We start from the raw sequence: 27,015 nt of genomic DNA, 5'->3' as shown, positions 1-27,015 counted from the left end.
AAAAAATTCTTTAGGCAAAGCACGAATACAAACCAAATCACCAAAAAAAATAAATGCGGAAGAAAATAAATACGGAAGCAGTAAAAAACAAGAACACAAGGGTTTATAATGGTTCGGTCAACTCGACCTACATCCACTCCCCGGAGGCGCCCTCAGAGTATTGCACTATAATCGTGACTCTCCTTTAGCTCCCACAGCTAGGCGGAGAAGCTTTTACAAACACCTATTTTTTCCACACACGGCAAGGCAAAGAACCTTCCCCTTTTGCTTCCTCCTAAAGCAGGAAGAGAACCTCGATCGCTTGCTGGAACTTACCTCTCCCAACCCTTCCAAGGACAAGAAACTCTAGGGAAGAAGAAGTGGAACAATGCTTGGAGCAACCCTTGTGAATCCCCTCACAAGCTCCCCATCACAATATCTTCTCTCTCTCTCTCCCTCTCTCTCTCTCTCCTTTAGGTTTTCTCAGGTCAAGACAGTAGCCAAGGATGTTCAAAAATGTTGAATGAAAGCTCTTAAATAGAAGAGCTTCAAAGGAGCTCATTAATTGCAAGTTGCCGACTATATCGTCCAAGACGATATGAAAATTGTCCTGGCCGATCAGTATAAATCTCAGACCGGTCAGAGCATTATCCTGAATGCAAACTGGATGATTTAAAATTGGCCTTATCATCCAGGACGATATCACAATCGTCCCGGCCGATCAGTTCAAATCAGAGGAAAATTGTCCAGAGCATCGCCCTGAATTTGTTCTGATCGATATTTTTTCGCCTAGGAGCAACTAAGGATTTTAGAATAGATCATCCTGAACGATCGCAAGATATGATCGTATCAATTATCCTTAATTACCTCCTTGATTTTTTGAATAATTAAGGCATAATTATGAATATCGTCCAAGATGATACGAGATCGTCCTGGCCGATTACTAAAAGTATAGAATACCTTAATTGTTTATGGCGGCAATTTCTATCTGTTTTGATCCTTTTGTCCTGGACAATACATGTATCTTCTAGGCTGATTTGCTAATGACGACTGCCTTAATTAAGAACCCTTGATTAGATTTTATGTTTTAAGCCCGATCGTCCAGGATGATGTAAATATTGTCCTGGCTGATTTGAGTAAAAACAAAAATTCTAAGTCTCTCAAGTGTGTGTGTGTGTGTGTAGGGTTACTTTGCATTAGTCACACCAAATTTTATAATTGACTTAAGAGGGGAAAAATAAAATTACAGACTGACTCAACCCAAATCTACCTCATCTTGAGCTGGCTCCATTTTTTCGTCCGACCTTTGATTCCTGAAAAGTCAGTAGTACAAGACAGTCTAAGTCAAGAAAGAGTGTTTGGCAATCATTAAAACATAGTTCATAGACCTGAATTTGTAATATTCTCCCCCTTTTTTATGATGGCAAAACACTACTACAAAAATTGAAAAAATAGCAGTGTAACATACAGAATCGAATGTGCAAGAAACATCCTAAAACTTTCTTCGACAAAAATTTAAAAAATAGCAGTGTAACATACGGAATCGAAAGTTCAAGAAACATCCTAAAACTTCTCCCCTTTTGACATCTCAAAAAGGAGGGAACCAAGAACAAAAGCAAACCACAACACATTTTTTTTTACCAAGGCATGAAGATGATGTAGTATTCCATGTGATTGATTTTAAAAACTTATGAGTTAATGAGTTAACAATATCAATAATCCAAAGAATGGTAGAATATCCGATCATGATTACCCTTAGCTCAGACTTTCTCTTAGGGTGGAATCATCTTTTGAAATCAATGACCTAATTCAAAAAATCAATTGGATATGAGGAACAAGAATCCATCATTATTTGGTTTAAGAAAAAATATCTTATAGAATAATGAATCAAAGTAAATTTGTCACAATCTTAAAACAATCGAAATCAAGCCTTTTGATACATGAAAACTTCTATGTTTTTAAAAGATTTGAAAAGAGTGAGGAACTTGCTTTTTAGTGGGCTCTTTTTATGCCTCTTGTCAATTGATTGGTGCTTGTGCACATCTTTTGCTTTTTGATATATAATTTTTCAATTTGGCGTCATTGCGCATCTTTTGTTGGCATCATTGGCCAATTTATTTATTTTTTATTTTTGCAAGCTTCATTCTCTTTTACAACTCTTAAAAAGTTCTTAGTTGTGAGTATATCTTCTAGATATTAGAGAATAGGTGCTCTCTCTAACATAGAGAAGAACTATCCACAAAAAAGAATCAATTAACCAATGACAAAAGTAACGAGGAATTTTGATGTGACAAAAAGACTTTAAGCATTATAAATATAAGATAGATTTGCTTAAGCGAGTTTAGAAAGGATCTAAATTTCATACACAATCTTTAATTTGAAATAGATTTTTGATTAGAAAAGAAAACTATCCCACTAAAATAGGTTAGAGAAGGAGACACAATCAACAAAATATTCTTACCATCTAACAGATTAAGAGATGTAAAACATTTACTAGAAATTCTCAAAAGCAAAGACAAGGCATACGATATCATATCAGCGATGATTTTTGAAAGCTAAAAAGCAATAAAAAAGAAAGCAAGCCAAATTAAACAAAAAAGAAAAGAAAATAAAGTACATAAAGGAAAAACAATTAAAAACCAAATAAATCAAATAGAAGATCAAGTTTATGCAGTTATGTCAATCACACCCATTCTGGTCCTTAAAGAGCTGAAAGTGTCGAAGGCCAGTGGTTTAGTAAAGATGTGACGCCAGTTGATTTTCAGTTGTCATATGGTGTAGCTCAATGTCTCCCTTAGTCACATGGTCTCTAATGAAGTGATGCCTAATGTCAATGTGCTTAGTCCTTGAATGTTGGATAGTATTCTTAGAGATGCATATGGCACTAGTGTTGTCACAAAAAATTGAGATGGTGCCTACAGGTAATCCTAAATTCAATACCTATTGTTTCAACCAAAGGACTTGGGCTACACAACTTCCAAGAGCAATGTACTCAGCTTCAGCAGTAGAAAGTGCAATAGAATTTTCTTCCTACTAGACCATGAGGCCAAAGATTGACCAATAAATTGACAAGTCCCTGAAGTACTTTTTCTTTCCACCTTGCATCCTATAAAATTAGAGTCAGAAAATCCAATAATCTCAAAAAGAAGTGTTGTGTCTAGGATACCAAATCCCTAAGCGTTGGGTCCCCAAAAGATATCTAAAAATTCTCTTAACTGCAGTCAGGTGGGTTTCCTTAGGGTCGGCTTGAAATCTAGAACAAAGGCAAACACTAAACATTATGTCAGTTCAGCTCGCAGTCAAGTAGAGTGAAGATCCAATCATGCCTCTGTACTTCTTCTGATTAACAGACTTACCACTTGGGTCCTTATCCAATAGAATACTAGAAGTCAAGGGAGTATTAATTGGCTTAGATTTATCCATCTTATACTTCTTCAAAATGTCCTTTATGTATTTTGTTTGATTAAGAAAGGTTCCATCATCCAATTGTTTTATGCTAAACTCCAAAAAATAGGACAATTCCCCCATCATACTCATCTCAAACTCTCTACTCATTATTTTAGAGAACTCATCACAAAGTTTTTTATTAGGAGATCCAAAGAGTATATCATCCACATAAATCTGAACAATGAGTAAATCATCTCTAATTTTTCTAAGAAAAAAGGGTGGTGTCTACGCTCCCCTTAACAAACTCCCTTTCTAGTAAAAATGTGCTAAGCCTCTCATACCATGCTCTTGGAGCATGCTTTAAACCATACAAAGCTTTTTTTAATTTAAAAATATGATTTGGAAATTAGGAACTCTCAAAACCATGGGGTTGTTCTACAAACACATTATCTTTTATTTCCCCATTCAAAAAGGCACTCTTGACATCCATTTAAAAAAGCTTAAATCCTTTATAATAGACAAAGGCTAATAGCACTATAATGGCTTCCAATCTAGCTACATGGGCAAATATCTTCTCAAAATCCATCCCTTCTATTTGTTTATACCCCTTAGCCACTAATCTTTCTTTATTCCTAACCACCACTCCTGAATCATTCACCTTGTTTTTAAAGACCCACTTTGTCCCAACTACACTTTGTCCCTTAAGTCTTTCTACAAGCTCCCAAACTTCATTCCTAACAAATTGGTTCAACTCCTCCTGCATGGCTAAAATCCAAAACTCCTCAGTAAGGGCTTGGTTTGTGTTGGTGGGTTCAATCATTAAGATAAAGGCAGAGTGGTTCACCTCCTTCCTAAGTACATGTCTAGTCTTAACTCCATTAGAATGGTCTCCTAAGATCAAATCCTTGGGGTGACTTATAGAGTATCTTCAATCTCTAGGTAAGGTCTGAGAAGGTCAAACCCTTTCCTCCAGATCTAAATTTTCTTCTCTTTGTGTGACATCTCCTACTTCTATGTTTTGGTGACCTACTTCCTTCTCCAAATTTTTTACTCCACTAGTAATCTCTCCAATATCATCATTATCCTCAACTCCATGCTTTTTAGGATCAGACTCATTAAATGGGTAGTCTCTTCCACCACCAAAGTTCTCTTGTTAAACACCCTAAAAGACTTCCCAACACTAGAATATCCCAAGAATACTCTTTCATCAGATTTAGGATCAAATTTTCCCAAGTGAGACTTCCCATTGTTGTGAATGAAAATCTTACAACCAAAAAACATGAAGGTGGGAAAGATTGGGTGTCCTACCTTTAAGGATCTCATAGGATGTATTTTATAATTTGGCTCTAACATTCACCCTATTCAACACATAACAAGATGTGTTAACCGCTTCAGCCCAAAAGTATTTTGGAAGTGAATACCCAGCAAGCATGACTCTAGCGACTTCCACCAAGGTCCAGTTCTTCCTTTCAACTATCCCGTTCTACTAAAGGGTCCTAGGAGCTGAGAAATTATTGCTAATCCCCTTGTCCTCACAAAACACTCCAAATCTTTCATTCTCAAACTCTCCCCCATGATCACTATGGATGGTCAAGATCTCACAACCTAGCTTTTTCTAAATCCAAGTAGAAAATATTTTAAACTCCTCAAAAGACTCATTTTTATGTGTAAGAAATCTAGTCCAAGTGAACCTTGAGTAGTCATCAACAATCAAAAAACTATAGACTTTCCCTCCCAAGCTAGCAGTGCTAATGGGTCCAAACAAATCCATGTGTAGTACTTCTAATGGTCTAGAGGTGCTAATTTCCTTAATGGGGTGAAAAGTGGAGTGGACTTGCTTTCCTAGTTGACAGGCATCACAAAGGTGGTCTTTTGAAAACTAGAGTTTGGGGATACCTCTAATTAGATCTTTTTGGATCACTTTCCTAAGGGTTTTCAAACTTGCATGACATAGTCTCCGGTGCCATAATCATGAATCATCAATCACTATTTTTAAGCAAAATGAAGCAACACATTCAATGTTATTTAAATCAAGCATGTAGACGTTGTTGATCCTCTTTCCCTGCAAAATAGTGTTTGTTACTTAAACTTACAATGCATGAATTTACAAAGAATTGCATGATGAAACCTTTGTCACAGAGTTGACTGATGCTGAGCAGGTTGTGTTTCAATCCATCTACAAGCAAAATATTTTCAATCATATGGTTCTTGGAATTACCAATTAACAATTACTAATTATACCTGCGCCTACCACTTTCTTGGTGGTGTTGTCTCCAAGAGTAACCTTTCCTCAAGTCCTGGACTCCAGCGAAACAAATTGATGGCATCACCAGTCATATGTCGAGAGAAACCGATGTCCAAGTATCACATACTCTCACGAGGCCTTTTGTGAGAGCCCACCTATAAAATTATCAAATGTTCGATTTAGGAACCCAAGCAGGTTTTGGTTCCTTCTTATGAAAAGTAGAATGCAATGCATGTGTGGTATGCTGTGAATCATGCACCTTGGGTCTCCACACCTAATGTATACTATGGTGAATAGTGCAAGTGTGTGAGATGTGTCCTAGCATGCCATATGAAAAACATCTAACTCTAGGAAAAGGGTTTCTTAAATGGTTTGAATTATAATACCTCTTCCTAGGTTTTGTCTTTTGATTAAAAGTAGGTGTCATCCTAGTTTTCTTAAATGCATCTAATTCATTTTGAATCTTCAAATTTGTACTTTTTAAGATTTTATTCTCAATCCTCAAGTTTTTCTCCATCTCTTTAGACTTCTTAAAATCAGAATCAAGTGAGGTGTGTGTGACTTTTAGTGTCTCATGCTCTTCAATTAATTTACAATGTTTTTTGTTTAACTCATCAAATTCATCAAGTAGAGCCATATGATTTGAATCAATTGTAGATTGATCTTTAGTCATAATTGCATACTTTTTTTGTAACTCAAAAAATTCCAATTTTAAGCTTTCATGTATTTTCTTGAGTTTCCTATATGATGAATGAATTTTTTTAGAAATTTCAAGAAGTTGATCGTATGAAAGTTCACATACCTCTTCTTGATCGAGATGATCATCTACCATCAAGCACAGTTTTGTTGTCTCATCTTCTGGTTCCATCTTCGATGAATCTGATGCAGAGTCCGCCCAAAACTTCTTTTGGAGTCTTTTCTTGTCCTTCCTGAACTTGGGTTTCTCCTCACCATTTTATTTGCTTGAGTGATCTTGAAGTGTAGGACAGTCGGCTTTCACATGTCTAGGCTTCCTGCATTCATAGCAAACAATATCAGAAGATCCTTTAGAATATTTGTTATCCTTACCTTTTTCCCAATGATGCTTTTGATTCTTCCTTAGAAAGTTTCTGAATTTCCTTGAGATGAAGGCAACTTCATCGCTCTCAGACCCGGAAGAATCAGAGTCAGATTTGTGTGCCTTCAGTGCCACCATTTTCTCTTTCTTTTTATCACCTGCATCAAGATTTCTTTGATTCATTCCTTGCTCATAAGCAATGTGTGAGCCAAGTAAGTCGCAATCGAATAAGTGTTCAAATCCTTAGATTCAGATATAACAGTAATTTTTGCATCAAAAGAGGAAGGAAAACTTCGTAAAATCTTGTTTACTTTTTTAAAATTCGAAAGCTCTCTTCCTAAGGCATGCAAGGAAGTAACAATCTGAGTAAATCTTGTATACATTTCAGAAATTGATTTATGAGATTTCATACAAAAAACTTCATAGTCATGCAAGAGAATGTTTAAACGAGATTGTTTAACTTCATTAGTGCCTTCATAAGTGATACACAATTTATCCCAAATTTCTTTACCAGTTTTGCAAGTGGAAACACGCATGTAGTCTTCTAATTTTAAAGCACAGAAAAAATAATTAAGATATTTTTCATTCAATTGAGCCAAATCCCTATCATCTAAAGTCCATTCAGTAAAAGGAAGTGGAACAGTAATGTCGTTAATTTTACCAGTTGGAGGTGTGTAACCATCCATAACAAGCATCCACATGCGATAATCAGTAGATTATAAAAACATAGACATGCGAGTTTTCCAAAAATCAAATGGGATATTATCAAACAAAAAGTTGTCGGGTAATAGAATACCCTTCCGGTGTATTACGATTCCGAAAGTTAGCCATGGATCTAAATTCAAAAAGTTTTCAAACTTAGTTTTTATGAATCCCGCTCTGATACCACTTGAAAGTTCGTTAGGGATGTTAAGCCCAATAGAACTGGCCCAAGGCTAACCAAGAGGGGGGAGGTGAATTGGTATTTAAAATTTTTTTTTAGGCAAAGCACGAATACAAACCAAATCACCACAAAAAATAAGTGCGGAAGAAAATAAATGCGGAAGCAGTAAAAAATAAGAACACAAGGGTTTATAGTGGTTCAGTCAACTCGACCTATGTCCACTCCCCAGAGGCGCCCTCCGAGTATTGCACTATAATTGTGACTCTCCTTTAGCCCCCACAGCTAGGCGGAGAAGCCTTTACAAACACCTCTTTTTGCCACACCCGGTAAGGCAGAGAACCTTCTTCCTTTTGCTTCCTCCTGACGCAGGCTGAGAACCTCGATCGTTTGCTGGAACTTACCTCTCCCAACCCTTCCATGGATAAGAAACTCAAGGGAAGAAGAAGTGGAACAATGCTTGGAGTAACCCTTTTGAATCCCCTCACAAGCTTCCCCTCACAAGATCCTCTCTCTCTCTCTCTCTCCTTTAGATTTTCTCAGGTCAAGACAGCAGCCAAGGATGTTCAAAAACGTTTAACAAGAGCTCTTAAATATAAGAGCTTTAAAGGTTCTCATTAATTGCAAGTTGTCGACTATATCATCCAGGACGATATGGAAATCGTCCTGACCGATCAGTACAAATCTCAGAAGATCGGCCAGAGCATCGCCCTGAATACAAACTGGACGATTGAAAATTGGCTTGATTGTCCAGGACGATATCATGATCATCCCTGCTGATCAGTTCAAATCAGAGGAAAATCATCAAGAGCATCGCCCTAAATTTGTTCTGGCCGATATTTATCGTCCAGGAGCAACTAAGGATTTTAGAATAGATCGTCCTGGCCAATCTTGCGATCGTCCAAGATGATATGATCGTATCAATTATCCTTAATTACCTCCTTAATTATTTGATCAATTAAGGCATAATTTTGAATATCGTCCAGGACGACACGAGATCGTCCTGGCCGATTACCAAAAGTATAGAAAACCTTAATTATTTATGGCGACAATTTCTTTCTATTTTGATCCTATCGTCCAGGCTGATTTGCTAATGATGGCTACCTTAATTAAGAACCTTTGATTAGATTTTTTTTGTTTTAAGCCTGATCGTCTATGACGATGTAAATATTATCCTGGCCGATTTGAGTAAAAAATAGAAATTCTAAGTCTCTCATGTGTGTGTAGGGTTACTTTGCATTAGTCACACCAAAGATTATAATTGACTCAAGAGGGGAAATATAAAATTACAAACAGACTCAACCCTAATCTACCCCATCTTTAGCTGGCTCCATTTTTCTGTCCGATCTTTGATTCCTAAAAAGTCAGTAGTACAAGACATTCCAAGTCAAGTAAGAGTGTTTGCCAATCATCAAAACATAGTTCATAGACCTGAATTTGCAACAACGAATAGATCTAAAAATGGCTTAAAGATTCTATTCATGGGATCCATAAACACTGCAGGAGCATTTGTCAAACCAAAAGGCATCACTATAAACTCATAATGCCTGTATCTGATCCTGAAAGCAGACTTTGAAATGTCTACCTCTATAATCTTGAGCTGATGATACCCTGACCTCAAATCAATCTTGGAAAACACTAAAGCACCTTCCAACTGATCAAACAAATCATCTATCCTTGGGAGAGGATACTTATTCTTCACTGTCAACTTATTCAACTCTCTTTAATCTATACATAGCCTTAAACTTCCATCTTTCTTTTTCACAAAAAGAATAGGAGCACCCCAAGGGGACGTACTAGGCCTGATGAATTCCTTCTCAAGCAACTCTTGCAATTATTCCTTCAACTCATTAAGTTCTTTTATTGCCATTCTGTAAGGAGATTTTGCAACAGGTTCAGCTCCTTCCATTAACTCAATAGAGAAATTTAATTCTCTATTTGGAGGTAAGCTAGCTAAATAATCTGAAAATACTTCTAAAAATTCCTTAATAATTGGAATGTCTTTTAGTTCTATCTCCTCTTTCTTTTTCTCTCTAACATAGGCCAAAAAGTCTTCATAACCTTTCTTTAACATTTAAAAAGCTTCATAGATTACGCACACAGCTATTACCCTTTATCCCCTTGAAATTTAAATTTCCCTTCTCCTGTCATACAAAATTTAACCTCCTTTTTGTTAGAATCTATAGTCACGAAATGAAAAGATAACTAATCAATGCCTAAGATTACATCAAACTCAGATAGAGGTAATATAATAAGATCTTCCTCTAAATCCTTATCATAAATCTTCAAATCCACATGTCATTTCTGCTTAGCTTCCATATGATTTCTATTAGACATGAAAATTAATTGTTATTTAATCATAATTGTTAGAAGCAAATTAACTGATTTAATAAAATTCTCAGAAATAAAGGAATGTGATGCTACAGTATCAAATAGAATTCTCAAAGTTCAATCACATATAAGGATTGTCTCTAAACATAAAAAGGTCAAAATATTCACTTATAAGACAAATCATTCATTGTTCATTCATATCCATTCATTGTTCATTAATATCATATAAAAATTATTCATTATAATTAATTAAATTACGTACCTATAACCATATCAAGAGACCCCTTAGTTTCTTGTTGGGACAATCCATAGCCTCGAGGCTGAACATTCTGATGAGTCTGACCATGAGAAGGAACAGAGACTATAGACTTCAAGCAATTGGACTGCCAGTTGTCATCTGTGTATTGTTGTCTGACCTGACCTCTGTTGTAGATCTCTGTCCCAAAAGAGGATAAGACTTTGCTATATGTCCAGGTTGATGGAACTAGAAATAAGTATTAGTGCTAGAGAGGCACTCTCCCTTATGCATTCTCCCACACTTGCTACACAAAGTAGCAGTTGAAGCACTGCTATCAGAATTGCTGAATTTGGGCTTCTTCCAAGTAGACACCCCAAATTGAGAAGCCTAAGGAAACTAAGTGGGCTTTGGCCTGCTCTCCATCTTCATTTTTTAAAAATCCCTCCTCTTCTAAGCTGCATGTAAGTCCAACTCAATCCTTTTGGCTATTTCCACCAAAGTGGAATAATTCTCAATTCCAAAAGAAATGAGAGGCTATCTTATTATATCCTTTTTCCTAGTCAGGAAGCGTTGGCTCTTCTCTTCTGTATTAGGTATCAAGTGAGGGGCATACTTGAACAACATTGTGAACTTTGCATCATACTAAGAAACAAATCGATCTCCCTGAACCAATCTGTTGAACTTATCCTACATCTGTCTCCTTGCTCATATAGGCACATACCAGTCTCTAAATACTTTCACAAACTCCTTTCAGGAGACTTGATTACTGGGTCGCCCTCCAAAAATTTCTTGCAGCTGACTCTGCCACCACCTTTTTACTTCATCATCAAAGGCATAAGCTACGAGTTTAACCCATCTATCTTATGGGCAAGTCATGCCCTCAAGAATTTTCTCTATATGCATCAACCAATCTTCAGCCTCTATAGGTCCACCACTTAAAAATAACAGAGGCTTCATATATTGAAATAGTTTCAAGTTCTTATCTATAAAGTGACTTCCACTGCCACTATTCTGAGTATGGGGGGTCTTTATCATCTGAGTGAATGACTCAATAGTTTAACTATCAATATTCCTCTGATTTTCTGCTATTACTAGTAGCTCCCTCCCTTCCTCCACATTAATTCCATTAGTGACATTCTACTCAGGATCCATATTCTTGAGATAAAACACAACAATCATAAGACAAATAATTCATAAAAATCATACTTCATATATATTCTAAGACATATACAATTCTCTTATAGGCTCTTTCATTGATCAGTATTAAATCCTTTACTCTAATACCACACTTGTCATGACCCATCCTGGCTAGCCTGAAATAACGGGGCAGGAACAGTCGATCGTACGAAAAACACATGTAAACCATAATCAATTTCATTTAACATTTATAACTGAACATGAACATCATCCACAAATAATAAGAAAGAGCCACTAAACATAAACTGTAAGTTTCCTAAATTTATTTTTTCTCACCACAATAACTAAAACATAAACATCAACAGTTATATAAACTCCAAAAAATCTCACATATACAAATCACTAACTCAATCTCTTTACATAAAACACAAAAACCTTTCTTCCTGAGGTCCTCTATAACGATAGGTGTATTGTCATCTCGTTGCCATTACTTTCCAAATGGTTTTCCTAAAAAAGGATTCCCACAAGTAGGGGTGAGTTTACTCGCTCAGTAGGTAATTCATATTTTTCATAAAAATTTACATAAAACTAAAATAAAGCATCTTTTCATAATAAAACATTAAACGAAGGTCAAACTTACTTAAGTTCATAATATTAATTATAAGAAACCTTTTCATAAATTTTTCTTCAATCATAAACATTTCATTTACCCTTCCTTAAACATAAACTTTCAATTGCGTAGAGAATATAAATAAAACATATTATGCATAATGTCTATTATATAACTCATCTCAGATGTGCCCAAAAATTTTGTATTGATCAGGTACATATTTTATATCATTTGGTTATTATTTCACCATTGGCTCTTTTGAGCCCCTTTACCATTTGACTCTTTCGAGTCCCTTTACCATTTGACTATTTTGAGTTCCTTTACCATTTGGACACTTTACATCAGCATGCACAGTCTTATATTATAATTTCTTTCAGTCATATGCGTAATGAGAATAATTGTGAATCAAAATCATTTGTTAAAAGATGAAAATATTAAATCAATGAGCTTCATGAAATAAAAGTCTTGAATATGTTATTTGCCAAAAATGAAATTCATCAATTGTGTAACATGAAAAATTCTAACTATTTGCATTGAATAAAAACAAAATATAATTATGAAATTTTTATTGTAAACATGAATACATGCCTTCACTTAAGCATTGTACGTCCTTAGTATTGCTAACGAGTTTCGATCCCTAAATAATCACCACCTAATAAACACATAAAATAAAAGTTAACTAAATTTATTCCCTAAAGTTTTAAATAAATTCACACTTGTCTAAATCCATGTTTATCCTAAATTGTTCCTTTTGATGATTAATAAAATTTATATTATTTAATCTTAATTTTTGGATTTAATTATTTAGGAAATTACTAAAAATGAAATTTTCACCAAAAACTTAAAATTTTTCCTTAGAAACATTTCTAAAACCCTTCGAAACCACTTTTGTAAAGGTGTCTTAAGAAAATTTAATTTTAGGTCAAAACTCTAATTTTTTTAATTTTAGAAATTCACAAAGGAAACTTCATTTCTATCATTAAAATAATCCCCTAATCCTTGCCTATTGATTCCGTAAAAAAATTTTGAAAGAAAATGCATTTTTGGCAAAACCCTAGAAATTTTGTCTCTAAATAATTTGGAAAAAGCATTATACAGTCGTTCTTGGGTTTTGTAGAAGAGAACTTCATACTAATGTTGGCAATCAAAGTGTATTCTTTTGTCGCTTCCCCATTCATCATTCGTAGGTAGGACATATTTGGTACATGTTCATCATGACTCTCTTACTCATATCTATTGATGTCTCATTGAACTTAACTGCCTCAGCGGTTTACAAAGGCTTGATGCAACTATTTATAAACCATCTCAACTTCACTATTAATTGATGAATGCTAGGGATTTCCCACACCATGAGTCTTCATTTGCTTACACTTTATTCGAATACTGCAAGTTAATTGATCATTATTATTATTTACAATCATTCATAAGCTTTGTTATATCCACCACACATTATAGAAGATTGATATATTTGTCGTATATTGGTCTTTATTATTTACAAAATATCATATGCTTGATTGCATAAAGGTGTTATAATTATCATACCTCTTATGCACTCTATTAATGATTCATGTACATTATACTTATCTTGTCCCCACAAATAAGTTGTTTGTCCTTACAATCATGTATGTGTCGTTCTCCTTTGCATGCAACAAATTTCCCCTTTGCTTATTAATATTTATTTCAAAAGTCCAAAACTTGAGGTTTAGGACTTTACATTTCAGCTTTATCAATTCAAGGGTCCAAACCCCCTTTCATAGCTTTATGATCCAGCCATATTTCTCACTACTTCTTGTCGCTTGCAAATAGATTACCCTTGCAAATGAAGTTTGTCATCCATCTATCTAATGTTATTGTTCCTTGAGCCATGCTCAAGTCCATAACTCCTGATTGAGTCCAAGTTTAAATCTGAGTTCAAGTCCTCTGAAGTCTTGTTCCATTCGTGTTCAGATTGCCATAATTTGTCCAAGTTTGACTTGAGTTTGAGTTCAAGTATAGTTCAGGCTTTTGATGAATCTCTTCCATTTGTTTGAGTCCCCTGTACTTTAAATTTTGTTCGAGTTCAATATGAGTTTAAGTTTACTGCAGTTCCAAATCGAGTCCTCTTGTACTTTGGTTCAAATGTTAAAATTTTGTTCATCTCGTTTGATTTGCAAGTTAACTTTCATGTTCAAACATTCAAGTCATGATCACTTAAGTTATTTTTTGTTCAAGTTCAAGCTCATTATCATTTGAGTTCAATCAACTCCAAGTCCAAGTACAGTCTCATGTTAACCCAAATTTTGGCAACCACATGGCATCTCCCCCTTTTAGGGGAAACTACAAGAAACTAGGCCTTCCCACCACACGCAATAAATAAAGACATGTATGGTAGGTGTCCTTAGACACCACAGCCATGATCTTCATTCCCACCACGCGCAATAAAGGTGTGCATGGGATTTTCAAGTGTACATGTTTAAAAAGATAGTTTGCTTTCCCCTCGCTCGAGGATACTTATAAGTGACCCCGCCTCGTCGTAGGCATTACACCGAGGTCCCATCTCAACATGCACAATAAAGGTATTTATAGGCGATTTTCTGGTGTGCCATGAACTGTGAAATGGGGTTTTTAGTGAAAGTGCTCTGATAGCACTTGAAAGTTCGTTAGGGATGTTAAGCCCTTATGAACTTGCCCAAGGCTAATAAAGAGAGAGGTGAATTGTAAAAGAAGAATCTTTAAATCAAAACACAAACCAAAACCAATATCACCACAATAAAAACTAAATGCAGAATTTAAATGTAGAAGAAATAATAAGAAAAGAACACACCAAATTTATAGTGGTTCGGTCAAACCTTTACCTACGTCCACTCCTTAGAGGCATCCTCCAAGTGTTGCACTAAAACAAGTGTCTCTCCTTTAGCCCCCACAGCTAGGCGGAGAAGCCCTTACAAAATCACTTCCACCTTCCCCGGTGCGGCATAGTCGCCGGGTCCTTTAACACCAAAGTGAACTTCTTCTTTGGTGAACTTCCCTCGAGACAAGCCTTGAATCCGACGGTATTAAGATGCAAGCCTGCCGGAGCAATCGTGTGGAATCCCCTCTACACTCCCTTGAGTCTCCCCCTCACAGGATCTTGTCACTCTCAGACTTCACCCGTTTCTCACTCCCTTTCAAGCTTTCTCTTCAAGTTTCCCCCACAAGAACGAAGCTACAATGACTGTCAAAGACACTTACAAAGTGCCTTATCATAGCTTAAATAGAAGAGCTAAAAATGAGATCTTTAATGCAAGTTGCTGACATTATGGTTCAAGATGATAGACATATCGTCCTAGCTGATTAGTTCAAATATGAGGAAAATTGTCCTGAATATCGCCCTGAAATGAAGCTGGACGATGTCTAATCATCCCGGATGATCTTGCGATCGGCCTGGACGAAATCACCATTAATTGCTTTCCAAAATTGCCAGAGAAATTTTGGAAAAATTATCCTAGATCGTCCTGGCCAATATTTTATAGTCCAAGCTGATCCACCAGGCCGATGTCCAAAAATAAGTATTTCCTAAGTAGATCTGGCGGTAGATTCTTTCTGAATTGAGCCTATCATCATAGCTGATACAAAATTGTCTAGGACGACGCGCTTTACATAATGATGGCTGCTTTAATAAGGATACCCTAATTAGCATTTTTGTTTTTGAACAAATCATCCAGACCGATATAAATATCATCCCGGATGATCTTACCAAAAATAGTAAACTCTAGGGAACAGTCATAAACTCTTATACGTTACAAAGCATCAGGAGCCACAAAGATCTGCCCATGAGATTTTTTACCTTTAATTATTTCCCCAATTTAAATTTAGCTTTGCCTTGCCCTTTTCTTTTGTAGGAAAAATTTTTAAATTAGGGCACTGATTTTTCATATGTCCAGGCTTCCTGCATCGAAAGCAAATAACGTCAGAAGAAATATGGACATCCTTATCACTTTTATCTTTTTTCCATTTTTGCTTATGCTTTGGTGAGCTTCATGATTTGCTTGACAAGTCATTACATTCATCACCAACTAAGCTATCTCTTTCTCTATCTTTAGTTTTTAGAACAATCGTTTCACCTGCATCCTAAAGTCTTTGACCCAAGCCTTGCTCGTAGGTAATGAGTGAGCCAATCAAATTATCAATAGAATAATTATTCAAATCTTTTGATTCTCAAATAGCAACTACTTTGGCATTAAACTTATCCAGTAGACAACGAAGAATTTTGTTAACTTTTTTAAAATTTAAAAATTCTTTTCCTAAAGCATGCAATGAGTTTACAATTTGAATGAATCTAGTATACATGTCTAAGATCGTTTTATAAGATTTTATGAAAAATAATTCAAAATCATGCATTAATAAATTCAACTTGGATTGCTTGATTTCATTCGTGCCTTCGTATATTGTGTGAAGTTTATCCCAAACTTCCTTACCAGTAGTGCACGTGGATACTAACATGAAATCTTCAGAATTTAAAGCACAGAAAAAGCAATTTAAAGATTTTGCATTTAGTTGAGCTTTTAGTTGTTCTTCCTTATTCCATGGAGTAAAAGGAATATCAGTTTTAACTCCATTAACAATACGTGACGGTGATGAATAACCAGTTAAAATCTTATGCCACATGCGAAATCAATCGATTGCAAGAAAATAGACATGCGAGTTTTTCAAAAATCAAATGATATATTTTCAAATAAAGGATGTTTGGTGATTTAAAATCCTTCTGCAACATTACGATTAGTCATGGATCAAAAATTCAAAAGCTTTTAAAAACATATTTTATGAATACGGCTCTGATACCACTTGAAAGTGCTTTGATAGCACTTGAAAGTTCGTTTGGGATGTTAAGCCCCAAGGCTAATAAAGAGAGAGATGAATTGGAAAAAAAGAATCTTTAAATCAAAACACAAACCAAAACCAATATCACCACAATAAAAACCAAATACGGAATTTAAATGCAGAAGCAATAATAAGAAAAGAACACATCGGATTTATAGTGGTTCGGTCAAACCTTGACCTACGTCCACTCCTTGGAGGCACCCTCCAAGTGTTGCACTAAAATAAGTGTCTCTTTTTTAGCCCACACAGCTAGGCGGAGAAGCCTTTACAAAATCACTTCCACCTTCCCCGGTGCGGCGGAGTCGCCGGGTCCTTTGACACCAAAGTGAACTTCTTCTTTGGTGAACTTCCCTCGAGACAAGCCTTAAATCTGACGGTATATATTAAGATGCAAGCCTGCCAGAGCAACCATGTGGAATCCCCTCAACACTCCCTTGAGTCTCCCCCTCACGGGATCTTGTCCCTCTCAGACTTCACCCGTTCCTCACTCCCTTGCAAGCTTTCTCTTCAAGTTTCCCCCACAAGAACGAAGCTACAATGGCTGCCAAAGACACTTACAAAGTGCCTTGTCATAGCTTAAATAGAAGAGCTAAAAATGAGCTCATTAATACAAGTTGCCGACATTATCGTCCTGGCCGATTAGTTCAAATAAGAGGAATGTCCTCGCCCTCCTTCAATCTGATCCCCTCCAGCCTATGTAGTACCATCAGATAACCTTCGCCCATCACCTGTATGCTCCTCACCTTAGTATTAATTGATATCATGGCTTTGGTGAGCCCTTCATCTCACCTGATCACTACCCTTCTCCCTTCCACCATCAATTCCATTGTTAAAGCTTCCTAGTTGACCTTGGTGTACCCTAAGGTCTGCTGTCACTTCATCCTCAATATGATATCAATGCTCCCTATCTCCAATGGGAGAAATTCCTCCCTAACATGAACCCTCTATATGGTCAACACTACTGCCCTACATATCCCCTTACTTGATTCCACCTTCTATGTACCCATCATCATTCCGTAACACTCTTTATCCATCAATGTCACCCCAAATTGGTCCACAACCTGATTGGAGATAAAATTATGGGTAGCCCCATTATCAATCAACACCACCTCTGTGTATGTTATTTCCCCCTTCACCTTCATGGTATGATACAGAGTGAATCCCATAATAAAATTTAGGGAGGCATCCATCACATCCAGATGTAGCTTGTCCTCCATCTCTCTCTCTCTCTCTCTCTCTCTCTCTCCTAGCCTCTCACCTTCATCCTTAGTTTTCTTTTCATCACAGATGGTGAGAACCTGAAGATTTTGATCCCTATACTTGTGCACTGTAGTATACTTCTCATCACATTTGAAGCATAATCCCTTTGCCCTCTTCTCTTGCATCTCCCTCTCCGTCAGTCTTCTGAAGTTTCCCCCACTTCGTCCTCCTATTGTATTCTCCCTGGGAGTCTCATTAATGATGCCTGATGAAGGCCCCTTGGGTGTTAGAAGGGTGGTTGACATTATGTAAGAGCCGTATGAACTACTTCCTCCAGCTCCCCTCTCCTGAAACTTATGGTCCTCCACTAATTGTGCTGGCTTCATAGCCTCCCCCAAGACACGAGGCCTCATGACCCTCACTGCTGCTCGACTATCTGATTTGAGTTCCTTCATAAAATTTCCCTCAAGAATAGTTTTTGATAGTCAATCCAATTGGCTTTCCTAGTACTCATTTCTCCAGATAATGTCATGACTCGGACTGATAAGCTCGTGTGAACGAGGCGGTAATGGATGTCGGATGAAAAATTTGAAATATTTCAATGTAACATAATAGAGTAATCATCCTAAATTTAATTAAGAAGACCCACTCATTTCCAAATAATATTTTATACCAAATTGATCAAAATTTTATTTAGAATTTATAAAATTTATTTTGTTAAATTCTAACAACTATAAAAATTCACCTATTTTCATCGCACTGCGTCGAACTGCATGCGATGTTTACAATTGATATTTTTGGGTTTTACATATAATTTTCCACATAACCTTTATGCACTAGTTCAAAAAACTACTCATATAAGTCCCCTCCTCTGTCGGTTAGAAAATATTCCAATAAGCATTCCTGAAACTCCCTCCAACTTCATATGGGCCTCCTCATATCTCTACACTGGTACCAAGACAACACCTTTTCTTCCAAACATAAGCTAACGACCATCAATTTATTCTCTTTCATCAACCCATTGATGGAGAAAGATCTCTCCACCATGTAGATCCACCAATATGCATCCTCCCCTTCAAAAATGGACATCTTAAACTTCCGCACCTTCGGATCTCACCCATTTCATCGGATTCCCCCATAATTTTTCTTTTCCTAAGTGTTTGGTCTTCCCTTACACGCTCATGTTCAAACCCTTTTCACTTTCTTCCCTCCTTTCTCCAAAATGAGCACCCCTCCTACCATAAGTTCCCTCTTTTCTCTCCCAACCAGCACCCCTTGGTTAAAAAAATATGGATATTGATAAAAAAATAGCAACAAATCCCTTCTACCTATAAAAAACAATGGTTGATTTTCCATAAAAATAGCCCACAAATGATCCCAAAATCTACTATGATACCAATTTGTTAGGAAATACTTTTGGATCTCAAGTAGCCATAATAATAGAGACAAAAACAACAAGAAAACACCACAATTTTGGAGAAAAATAGAATAAAATGATGGTTTTATCGCGAAAATCAACTAACGAAAGAAAAAAAAAACAAGATACAATTGATCCCCTATTCGAGATGAGGATCTAACTCTCCAAAATATCTAGACACCACTAGAGCCAAAAACATAAACCTAAGAGATCTCAAATTTCAACCAAATTCAAGATGCCCTAACCATAGGAAAACAAACTATTTAATGCATACAATTCAAACAAAATCTCTAAACAACCCATAGTTTGAAATTTCCCTCCCAACTCTCAAAAATCCAGCCTAAATAGCTTCCTTGGATCCGGCAGCTTGAGCAACATGTACAAAAGAGGTGGAACTTCCACCTTTGTTTCGCCTGACTGGAAAAGTCTAACAGTCTACTTCAACATTTCTTAACTTAAGTCAAATATCATACATCTTTCCTAACCGGGTCATCGGAACACCGACGTTTTATGTGTCCACCAAAGCATCCTCATCTCTACAACACTTATCAAAACTTTTTGAAAAAAAACATTGAAGAGATCAGTAAAAAATGAAATTAAGCATTATCGGAAGAAATGCAAGTGTGATGTATAAGCAACAAAAAATAGTTTCCAGTTTGTTGCTTCTCAACACATAACATGAATTCATTAAACATAAAATGTAGTGTCTAACTAATAGCATATAAATTGCAGCTAGTGACAACCTTTATGAGTTAATCATGTTCAGAGAAAATGAAAAAAAAAAGAGAATAAAGAGATCATTTTAAAAAATCACCATTAGAAAGAGAAGATGGCGATACAATTTGGGATCAAGTGAAGGAAAGTCATTCAAATAGATGTGCCTAATATGACAGAAAGTTCAGAAGTTAACAAAAATAAAATAGCATGCATCATAAACAATCTAACTAGATTCTTAATCATGAATCTAATGATTTAATTACTCAAAGGAAAATAATCAGGCATTACACTTGAATCAAAAAATATTTGATCAAATGTTAGGCAAACATTCAGCACTCTTACTAAGAATGAATCCTAATCGGTACAAACTTATAGTAACATTTTAAAGAAAAGAACACCTCTCTCTCTCTCTCTCTCTCTCTCTCTCTCTCTCTCTCTCCCCACAGATAGCATCATTTTAGAAGGATCCTAACACATTTTCGAATGATTGTGAGTTAATTAGCTTAGCTTCTTTTTTAATTACTTTAAATTTATTTTAAATGTTGATCAATAAAAAATGTGGATGGAAAATATAAGATATAAAGTGCTTGAAAAGAACAATCTTTTTCTCGGAAAAAAAAATTGGTTGGGTAGTTATTCCTTGCGATTCTGCCACTGTATTTAGCTTAACATAAATTATGCTCCTCATTAAAGCAAACATGCTTTCTAAAACAATTTTGGTCCTAACAATAACCTACCAGTTTATCCTCCATACAGCAATAGTTCTGCTGCCGCATTTAAGTTAACTTAAAATATGCTCCTCATTAAAGCAAACATGCTTTCTCAAAAAATTTTGTAATCCTAACAGTAACCTACCCATTTATCCTCCACATTGATAGGATCAAGAATTAATGTGTTGCTAAACTTACAGCAAACGTGTGCTCATAATTACACACCGCCCAAACAAAATCAAACCAATTTAGAGAACAATATCAGCACACCTTCAACAACATCAGTTAATAAGATTTTAGTCCTTAAATGGTTAATGTAGTTATCAACCATTAATAAAATGTAGAACTCCTGACATAAAATTTGTAAATAGTTCATCAAATCCTTTAGGTTAGATAAACTTGTCCTTCAGCCAGTAATAATTTAAGAAATTAGGAGAGATTCATTGGAGCTCTTTAGGTGACATACATGAGTCATCCAAATGTGGAAGGTCAAACCAACAAACAAAGTATCCTTGTTGGCTGAAAGAACAACAAATTTAATCGGAGATTATCAGTACAGTTTCTCATGCCATTGGAACAGATTGTAGATCATGCATAAGTATTTGTTATAGGATGCTTAAGGGTGTAGGAATTACTAAAGATTTCTAAGATAAGATAACAATGAGAATACACAAAAAAAAGCTATAATTAACAGCTAACAAACTCTTCATTTTAGCAACATATGATATGGGTTACGACTATGGTTTCACAACAAAGTCCGATTTTACCTCACCATTTCAAAATCATCTCCATATCAAAGTTTGATGATACCTTGACATTGGCGCTCAACTTTAGCACTTTTTACAACAACAATCACGTCCCCACTCCATCTCGACATCTCATATATGTCCAACTGATCTCACCAATGATTGACGCCATCTAGATCTTAATGATCGACAAAGTCTTGACATTGATGTCCAATGCCCCATGGCACAACATCAATGCTCGACTTTCAACAATATTATCATCTCTCCTCTTGATGCCCTGATGTAAGACACCCGACTATGGACATCCTAATATTACTCAATTAAAATACAAATCCTAGTTAACTGACTTATTATTTTTTCAATTATTCTTAAAGTTTGCTTATTCAATTTATATACAATATTTTTAAGATATAAAAAATATATTATCATGCCCAAATTGTATCTGTGTTCTATAATTCAATAATTGACGTGTCTCATATTTGTGTCATGACATGCCCGTATTTGTGCATTATAACTACCCAAATTTGTCCAAAACAAGATTCCTTTCCATCTTATCCACCATATTCCAAGAAAATCTTCAAGATTAGGGATCATCATCATCATAATTAGCCATATCCCAATCATTGGTGATCAACCTTATGAATTCTAGTTATCCACTTGTTTCTATTGAGCGTTTATTATATGAGGCTCTAAGAAAATTCTTCACAAATTATTTTGAACGACTGTGGTCCAACAAAAAAAAGGAAATGAGGTTCAAAATTAGAATGATAACTACTAATGAACTCTAGTCATAACCACTATCTTTATCCCAACTAGTTATGGCTAGCTTTATAAATTCTCCACCATGCATTATTGTTTATTGCTACATGAGAAGTCGGGCTTATTTGGCACCACTAATAAGTCATATTTGGTAGTCAGATTTTCCTTCACAAATGCTTCAACATCATGTCCAGACAGCTATTTTGTTGGTTTATGTTCTGCTTTGTGGTGTACACATTCAAATTACAGGCCTATTTTCACATATTATTTTAACTACAGGCTACTCCCATCATATCTTTAATATGATCATGTCTCACTTTATATTTATTGTTTTACCAAATATCCAGCTCATCACAATTTGCCACATTGAATTGAATGTTAAGAACTTTTGCGTTGCCCTTCTAGTGTTCTTGGTCTGAATCCCACATAAAAACTCGAGTGTTTATCTTTAATTTGACATTTCATCATGAAAGCTATTCAAAAATATATAAACTAATTCCTATATTGATGTTTGCATCAGTGAGACTAGAGAAGAACAAGATGCGATAATTTGCTTAGATGTTCATTTAAGTCTTAAAAATAAGTAGTTAAGAAAATTTAAAAAAAAAAACTTAAAATTTTTGCATGCAGCAATAAGGAATACCTTCATTTCCAACATATTTCAAGACAAACAACATATGAAAAAGAGATGAAATAGTAAAATTGTCTGACTAAAGAGATCTTCAACCTTACTTTTGTTTCAATTTGCTGAGGAAGAATGCTGCAAATGGTATGTCTACAAGAATACCTAAATACATTGCGTACAAAAATAACACAAAACAAGATCAATATCTAAATAATTCACCCCATCAAGTTTACAAATGCAAAACATACAACAAACAACAAAACAAAGAGAAGCAATAAAGTACCAAAAAACTTTGATAATACCCATCATAAGGATTGGAAATTTTGAATGAATGTTTAAGGGGCGATTCAGAAAAACACAAAAAACCATTTTCATAATCACATACATCAATATGAAGGCACAAAAATTTATAAAGACTTGAGATACAAATGATAGCTCAATGTCAAAAACAATTTTCATATTGTTAAATATATATAACAAATAGAAAAAAATTAGCATAAGATTATAGCTATAGTTGGTAATTGGGAACCTTGCAACATAAGTTATTATGGAACGGGAAGGCTTATTTATTGTTAAAAAAAAAAAGGTTTTAGGGCCAATAATAATGTAACACCTTGTAATATATATATATATATATACTTGTCTAATCAAGTCTTATCAATAAACAAACCCAATCGACTCCTGAGGATCTCAATTAAATGGAGTGTCATTCTTATCCATAGTCGAGATAAATTGAGGAATGAGAGAGAGAGAGAGAGAGAGAGTTGTAAGAGTAGGTGATGCAAGCTAGGCAAGAGTTGGAGTTGTTAGACAACTGAGAGGCCATAGAGAATACAGACCACTTGTGGGAGTTCTACGGCCAAGAGAAAGATGGTTCATTAATTAAAAATTTGTTGAAGACGTCCTCCGTCTGATTCTTCTTTTTTTCTTAAATCAACTAGGTAAACTCCCAACCGTAGATTTATTTTTGGTAATTTTGTAAATGTTATATGTGCATTTTAATCAAAGTGGGATTAGGTTGCTTACTAAGAGCAAAATTGAGATTAACTTGAACCCGAATATATATGACTATTTTCTCAATTACAATGGAACTATGAAATTTAATATATATGCATGCATATCCATATAAACAATCATGTACTTCTAGATTATTAGTTTGGAAGAAGGGGTATTCAAGACGAGAAAGATTTTACAATTTCCTCACAAGAGTCTACATCTGTTTAGAATAAATTTTTGATTTTCTTTGTTTCTTTTGTTTGATTTATTTTCTACGTAACTTTTTTAGTACTCTTTTCTCTCTTTTAATCATGTCCATATATCCCAAGATTTCCATAAAATAAAATGTTGATTTTTCTATAAATTATCATGATTTTACGTGCATTGATTTATTCAAAATAAAACTTGCTCATATAGATTATGAACTCATTTAATATATAATAGATTTTAATCACACAAGTTATAAAATCATTATTATAACACCTTGGTCATATCATAATATATATATATATTTTTTTTTTGATAAACTGCTCCTTTTATGATAGTCTTACCTTCTAAGTTAGGTTGTCTTGGCATTGTTTATAAAAATTATGACAAAATATCTATTGTTGCTAGCACCTCTTTCAAAGACCATATTTATACCCTAAAATTGTAGCATATACCCTAGCTAGTGAATTCCACAATTAAGTTTGTTTCATGTATATTCACTCTAAGAACTTTTATGATTTGAATTAATAACATTTTATATTCCTTTCTATAATTTTTTAAAAGAAAAAAAAAGATTTATTATCATTAATAAAAATATTATAGAAAAAAGAAAGAGCAAACCATTACTAACTTAAAAGAATAAAAAAAAAATCAACATGGTCAAAGTAGAGACACCTAATGATCACATTAAAATTATCTAACTTAGAGCATGGTATATTATGGAGAGTGAATGTATACTTATTTGCTATTTCTTCCACTAAGTATCTAGAATTTAAAATTTTTGCCTGTAACCTCCTATGTGGTAGAAACACTAACATTAAAGGAAGCAAAAAGAGGGTCTAGATCACCTATCTCCCAAGAAAAAGGAGAGCTTCAAAAGAAATAATTTCTATAATTATGGGTGTACTAAAGCATGCTGATAAATTATGGCCAAATGGTAATAAGGGCAAAAGCTGTAATGTTTTTAAAGCCAACTTTCTACTAGTAACCAAGAGAGATGTGCGGCAAATCCAAATTTATATCTTAAGAAGGGATAATACATTCGATCCGACCAGAAGGCAAGCTAAGTAGCTGCAACATCTCCTAGAAGTTATTTATAAATAATTTAGCCAGATGAGAATAAAATGAACTTATTGAAAAAAAAAGTATCCATAGATGCAAAGAAATAATTAAAAAAATGGGTGAAAGAAGATTTCATAGAACAATCAAAATGAGGAATTCATTAAAGTATATGAATTGGAAACACATCCCCATAATATATTCTTCAAGAGAAAAGGCTTGAGTAATTGGATTCCTTAGATAGAATACACTAGGGAAAACACGCGATTACCATCGGATTTTCCGGCGGAAAATTTTGCGCCGGTAAGAACAGCGCAGGTAACGGCGGATTATTGTGACAGAAACCTTACGACGCATTTTTTGGCGCAAAATACGCCGGAACCTTCTGGCGTCCCATGCGCCGGTCTATTCATCGGTAAAACGAGCTCTGAACCATTTCCGTCGCATGTTACGGTGGAAAAATACCGGCATAAATGACTGGCGAATATTACGCTGGAGTATTTAAACTCAACAAATTATTTCCGGCGCAAATTGCGTCGGCAATGTTACCGGCGTTTACGTCGCCGGAAAGTCCGCCGGTGAAAGCCCTATTTTTCGTCACCAAGCCCCTCTGGCCGCTCATTCATTTCCTTCTATTCTCTCACCTCGCGTGTTTTGCCCGTCGTCGTCCGTCGCTCGCCGTGGATTGATGTCGCCGACAGTCACCGGACTTCGCCGTCGACGGTCACTGGACTTCGCCGAGCATCCTCTCTATCCTGCTTGCGCGCCGTCGAGGGTCATTCTTCGCCGATGGAAGGTATTTTGTTTCATTTTTTTTCCTATTTCGGTTGGATTACATATAGGATCATCCTTAAGTCCATATCTTTTTGCTTTAGTCATGGATGTTCTCACTAGACATTTGCTAGAGGATGTACCTTGGTGCATGCTTTTTTTTGATGATATTTTTCTTGTTGATAAAACTAGAGAGGGAGTTGAAGGTAAACTTGGATTATGGAGATCAACATTAGAGACTAAAGTTTTTCGATTGAGTAGATCTAAAATGGATTATATGAAGTGTAATTTTAGTAGTAATAGACCTAGTGAGGGGATTGTGACTTTGAGCGATCAAGTCATTAATAAGAGTAACACGTTGTAAATATCTTGGATCTATTATTCAGAGTGATGGTGAAATAGATGTGGATATTATCAAAAGAATTCAAGTTCGATGGTTGAAGCCATATGTTGGCCACTAAAAAAGAAGCATAATATAAAGTTAAGTGTGGCAGAGATGAGGATGCTTAGGTGGATGAGTGGCTTGACCCTTAGAGATAGGATGCGAAAGTTGTCTTAGATGGTTTGGTCATATGAACATCTATTAATGTCTTTTTAGATCTATATATTTATATAAATCCATTACTTTTTTACTCTTATATATAGGTTATGGATATTAGAAATCAAAGAAGTTGGATGTATAACTGATTATCTCAAGGTCGGAAGACATTAACAGATGAATTCATCAATGGGGTGAACTTTTTCATTCAGCAAGCAAAACAGCTGCTTAGCTTTATATAGAAGGAAAGCTTCGATGTCCATGTTCTAAACACAAAAATCTAGTGCACCTAGAACCAGATGATGTAACTGTTGATCTGTATCGCAGAGGATTCATGCCACAGAATTGGTACTGGACTTCTCATGGTGAGTATGAGCCACAATTTGATTATCAATGCGGTCCTTCTACAAGTAGTAATGTTGCTGAGGCTGAAAACATCCGACCAAATCTTAAGGAATTAGTTCATGATGCAACTGGAATACAAACTGAACAAAATACAGAAGAGTTACTGAATACGGAGGCACAAAATTTTTATGATTTATTGCATGCTGCCCAGCAACCAATCTG

The 27,015-nt window shown here is 35.3% G+C and overlaps 1 pseudogene; it reads right to left on the bottom strand.

Annotated features, from left to right (window-relative positions):
• LOC110107518 overlaps window positions 1-27,015 on the bottom strand; it is a 114,011-nt pseudogene that overhangs the window by 69,391 nt on the left and 17,605 nt on the right.

Source organism: Dendrobium catenatum, unplaced genomic scaffold, assembly GCF_001605985.2.
Source record: "Dendrobium catenatum unplaced genomic scaffold, ASM160598v2 fragScaff_scaffold_231, whole genome shotgun sequence".
In the NCBI taxonomy this organism is placed as follows: domain Eukaryota; kingdom Viridiplantae; phylum Streptophyta; class Magnoliopsida; order Asparagales; family Orchidaceae; genus Dendrobium; species Dendrobium catenatum.
This window is presented reverse-complemented; position numbering and strand designations above follow the sequence as displayed.